The sequence below is a fragment of the Echiichthys vipera genome (assembly GCF_963691815.1).
Source record: "Echiichthys vipera genome assembly, chromosome: 3".
Lineage (NCBI taxonomy): Eukaryota > Metazoa > Chordata > Actinopteri > Perciformes > Trachinidae > Echiichthys > Echiichthys vipera.
The window spans coordinates 15376259-15382258 of NC_139828.1; positions in this window are offsets into that span (position 1 = coordinate 15376259).

Below are 6000 nucleotides of genomic sequence, written 5' to 3' on the forward strand. Positions count from 1 at the left end.
GAGGGTAGCCACTTACCGAGGAGATGACTTTGGCTCTGCAGTGCGCATTCCTGCAGCCGTGCGCCAACACATTCATTCATTTACTTATTCATCTTCAACCGTTTGTCCCTGTCGGGGTCGCGGGGGGCTGGAGCCGAGCTGTTTTGAAATATAAAAGAATCGTTTGCCCCCCCCCCCCCCCCCCTCCCCCCTCTGGCCACCTGGCCACCACGTTGATGATGTCTTTATCAGACACTGCTTAACCACACACCCAACCATCTCTCAAATGAAACCCAGCTCAGCAAGAAAAGTAAAGAAAGGAACTCTAACCTCTAACTCCTAACTCCTAAAAGAACTAGACTTTAGCTGTGAATCGTGCTTGGGCACAGTACGAATGACCCTAAGAAAAATTAATATACCAGGATATGGAGAGAGTGGTCAGTAGAGGGTATTGCATGTGAGCATGGAGGGGAGGAAGGAGGGTATCTTCAGCTCACAGGCCATCTATTTTATATACCATTACCGTCCCTACTTCAAACTATACAGTGATATACATTTTAGCCCATACCGCTCTAGTTGTAAGGTTCCAACATTATATATACATATACATTAGCTTGGTGACTGGCATGACAGGGTAGCACATTGTAGTAGATACTGACAGAGCAAAAGAAAAAATTGGAAATTGTTTCTTAAAATATCAAACAGAAAAGCTCAGGCTTTCCAAGTGGCATGGTAGGTACAAACGGACAGTATGACTGTTTGTGCTGCCCTTTGAATGACAATCAGAGTCAAGAGACCAGTGGGAACAGATGGATCGGGTTTAGAGGTGACATTGATGAACTCTGGCGGCGTCTCCATCCCCCATAGTGTTGCGATGTCCTGGCATTCGCGTGGGGTTTATAATATGTGCGTCATCGGTTCCATGCGGAGTAAAGGGTTGTTGGTGTGGATGAAAATCCACCTGACTCCTCCCATTACTAAATGTCTGACCTGTGTTGGTTCTGTCTGGAGGGGTTGTTGTTGTCTGCTATTTCTCAAAAACATCTTTGCAATAAGCCTTTTACAATCATGCTGAGAGTTCCAGGCCTCTCTGCCTGACATAGATGAGCTCTGGAGCCCAGCCCAGGTAATAGATGATGTAGGCTAGCCACAGGCCATTGATGAGCAGCTCTTGCTACCAGTTCTCTCCCTCCATGCTTTCCATTTTTCCCTCCCTCCCGCTCTCCTGTACACTCCTCCCTCCAAGTCTCCTAGGCATGCTGCACCTGTCCCTGCACCAGAAATACCCAGGGATGCCAGCAACCCAGCAATCTGTCACCTCCAGGGCCTCACTGACATTTTTAATCAGAAAGTGATATGATCACGGGTATAGACTATATTTACCCCTTTAGCAAACCCACTCACTATACTCAAGGCTTACCCAGGAGTGATTTGTGGGGGTTGTTGTGCAGAGAGTGGTACACATTGGTTTTGGAGAGAGGTAACAAAAACAGGAACTGTGTTCCCTTTTGAAAGCTTTTTGTCTCTGTGCCGTTTGTGGGTTAGACACAGCTTTGTGGTTACCAAGGCAGAAATACATCAAAGGATACATGTGATGGAGTCCAATTATTGGAGTGTCGGGATTAAAAGCCAATATGTAAAACATACTCTGCCACCCTTTCATGCTTTCTTAGTCTCAGATGATTTCTCCACAGCAAGAAAATTAAGTTTTTTTATGGGTAATGCTTTAAAGCAACACAACAAACACAACATATTAGTTAATTTAATAAAGATAGTAGATATTATGCTTAATCAGGCTCCAACATTGTTCATGTGAGTACCAAAGAGTGGCTTATGAAGTCTGACGAGAAACGTTTTGTTCACACCCAACACTGTATTTACCTGTGCCAAAAAGTTTACTCCGTCCCATTGGCAGTTTTTAAAAGTGTGTAACTGGCCCTCACTATAAAACCTTTCTTTTGAATTATGGGATGCTGGAGCCTCAAGGAAAAATAACAAACAATCTCTTGAGAAAAGTATTCTAAATAAACCCAAATGGAAATTGCTTTTTTTTTCTTCTTTTACCTCAACAGTGCTAATGGATAATTAATGCAACAATGAACAGGAAAAATATCCTATATAGTCTCTGTCAGGACCCTGCTGAGGAGAAAATTCACACACAGGCAGATGTTGCCCTTAGGCGACTGATCTACAACAGGATTTCTCTCTCCTCCCCCGTCTTACCGTGGACAATAAGAGACACAATTATAAAATCATCTCTGTATATGTAAGAGGAACAGTGTGCACCTTCATTAGAGCAGCTGTGGGCTGTTGAAGCAGACAGGTGAACAGGGCAAGTAATCAAATGAGAAGTTCAAAAATCCACCAACCCCACCAGAGAGATAAGCTGAGCTTTTTCGCTGAACTTAGCTGCTGTATAATTAAGGGTTATGGAGTGTCTCTCATCTCACTATTTTCTATTGCTCTTTGTCAGAGGCAGCCCATATAGTCGTCTGTGGCTGTGCCCCATTTCCCAGATAAAAAATGCCTTGGTAAGGGAATGGCTGCCATCCCCTCTGTGGTTGAATAATGGTGCGATGCCCTTGCTGTGCAGCCCCTTGGGGATTATGTTTCAACAGTAACCTGCCAGAGTAAAGGTTGTGGCAGTAATTAAAACCAAATATTTAAGAGCTGGCCAGCGGTCCAACTCTGAATTTTCAGATCAATGTGGGCCAAGCCCAAGGACCTTGTTGCCTGCCCAGGGCTCCGTGTGCCCCACAGAGAAAGTCAAACAGATTGAGTCAGCTCAACTCACTGAGCTGAAAGGCTGCAGGCCTGCAGGGACCTCTTGTTACAGAGCTGGATTCTTTCTCTCAGTGTTTACTATAGAGAGGAATGGGATACACTGCTGACAGCTCTGAGAACTAATCATGTTCACTGTGCTCAGTTTTAAACATTTTTAACTTCAATGTTAGAGCAGCCTGCTTCAAATGGGTTGTTCAGCAGGAGAATTTACAGAAGTTACAGAAATGGTCAGACACGTCATCCCTCAGTTCAGACATCGGAGAAGTGTGTGTGTTTGTGTGTGTGTGTGTGTGTGTGTGCGTGTTGGTGTGTGTGTGTGTGTGTGTGTGTGTGTGTGTGTGTGTGTGTGTGTGTGTGTGTGTGTGTGTGTGTGTGTGTGTGTGTGTGCGCGCGCGCGTGTGTGTGTGTGTGTGTGTATGGACACTGTTGATGTTTACTGGCAGCTTCACAAAGCAGCATTGGAATTCAGACCATCCTCTAACACAGGTTTAGTCAACATAACTCTATTGTTCTGACAGAAGTGTAAAAGGCATTCATAGAGCATAGTAGCCCTCAAAGCCAACTTTTAAAAAAGCACTTAATTGTCTTGTGTAATGATGAATATTTTGAAAAGCATCACATGGCAGCACCCCGGTAGTTGAATGGTTACATCCCACTTAACCACGGCTCTTGGGACATGTGTAGCACGTTAAAATTCCTCTGTCACCCCATGCATCCCGTCTGCCTCTAATAAAACCCCAAAATAATTATGAAAGGAAGGAACATCCAGTGTAACTTCAAGAGCTATAGGGCCACACTTGTCCAGGTCTTGCAGCCCCTTTTTGAATTGAGTCAGTGTTTTGATTCACTCATCTTACAGTCAAAAATAATTCAGGAACCAAAATCACAGGACGACTGCCAACACTGCTCCCTGGCAGCCTTCTCCTGGAGGCAGTTAGTGAGCTGGCAGATAACATCCTTCGAGGATCCTCACATCCTCTCTCTCTCCACTATTTCTTCTAGACGCTTCCCTAAGGCTAAATACTTACAACTTTCATTTATACCCTCTGCATTCACATACTCAACACATACAAGTAAAGAATAGTTTAAGTTAGCGCAAACCAGCATCAACACACAAGTTCTTAACTTCTTGAAATACTTTATTGCTCATAATTCGTTACATTTTCAGTCTGTTTGTTGTACTGATTTTGTACTGTTTGGCTATAAGCTGAAGTTTTTGATGTCAGTAAAACAAATGTTGACAGCGTGTTAACAAAATTCTTAATGAAAAAATATAAATTTTCATTTTTACAGGCACTGCTGCAGTTTGAGTGTTGAATCAACATCAATACTGTTGGTCTGAATGCCATAAACATGATAATATAAAGATCATGTAAGGAAACGTGGCGTGGGAGTGGATTTTTGGGGGAAAAGATGCAAACAATTGCAACTCCTTTGTTGCGGGCTAGCTTCTGAGCCTTGTGTTGGAAGTCTCCCCACCAAAGGGGGTCCAAACATACACACACACACACACACACACACACACACACACACACACACACACACACACACACACACACACACACACACACACACACACACACACACACACACACACACACACACACACACACACACACAGGCTGGAAGTTGAAACAGAAAAAAAAGCCTTTGTATGTGACTTCTTGTGAGGTTGAAAGCTTTTCTGTTGAAGCGTTGGAGGTGCGGGTGCAGGAAATTAAGAGAGTAAAGCATTGTTTTCAACATAATTCAGTGTACTCAGTCTTCTGATAATAGAATAGAATAGAAAAGACAAACAGAAAAACAAAAACATGCTCATATTAAACATTAGAAATAGCCCATGTCAATGTCTGTGGCTTTCAGACAGAAAGTAAACAAAACTAAACTGGTATTTAAATCAAAATTCCAACTCTCTGTCTGCTATATTTTTTTGTCTTGCTAACTGAATGATATTGTTTATCAAACTGGATACTACTCAGATGCTGATTTTACATTACTATAATAATAAAAATGATATACTCACATTCAACACTGCACTCACCTCTCCTTGGATATTGTTGCCTCTTTTTTATTTATGTATTTTTATAACTCTCTTATACTACAGTAAAGGGAAAACACCTTACCCAGCACAATGAAATACAAAAATACATCAATACAAAAATGTAAAACCAGTCTCATCCACAAATACAAAGGTGTGAGGGATATCACTACCTTCCAGCTCCACTATTCTCTATTAAATTTGTTAACCGTAGAATCATACAGTTACAGCAAAGTAAACTGTTCTGTGTTGTTCTCTACAAATACGTGTATATACAGGCCACAATGAAGGAAAACCCATAACACTGTACAATATACTAGGTGTAGTGCACATTACCGCTTTACCTTTAGGTACTTCACTGTGTCAGTTTCTCTCCAATTGTATCTTGTAAAATAGTTTCATCTGATGTCTTTTCAACACTATCTATTGTAAAGATGCTGACAGAGTGGATATTTTAAAAGACACCATTTCCCTCTAAGGCTGCACTCTGGATCTCTCTCTGTCACCATCTTGCAGATCTCTTCCTCTTGTTAAGGTGTGAAAACTGTTTTTCTGCCACTAGCACAAAATAGTCGTCTAGTCCTACACAATGAAATTGATATCACTGTAAATGTGTGCTGTACTGTCAGTACTGTGATGCTGTACATTACTGTACTGGTATGCACTGTCCTTGTTCCTCGTGTATTTCTTACAGGATGAGTTGCGGACATGCAATGACTTTTATTGATTTTTTGTTTACTATGTCTTTTTACTTTAAACTCTACTGTATTGCTATAACACTGAACACTGTAACATGAATAATCCTGAGAAGTTGACTGAGTACATAGCTGCTTTCCCTGCAGACTGTGTATTACATGGTGTACAAATGTGACAGCTCTATGTCTTTGTATTCTTGTGCGGCTTTCTCCTTTCTGTTGACTTCCCGTCACTAGAGCACCACGGATCATTATTACTCCTTCTCGAGCAGGCATTTGCACCTGTTCATGATTTACCTGGTCAGATTCCTCCATGTCCAGAAATTATAGTGATTGTGTGATGGTCAAGCTCTGTAATGTCGGACAAAATACAAACTCATGAATAGCACCTGTCAGCTAACTTGACAGAATGTATGATTGGTTGACATAAAATGCCGTGAGAAGATCAAGTTTCACCTGACAGGCAGTTAACCAATTTAGCAGACATTACAAAAAATCTCTACC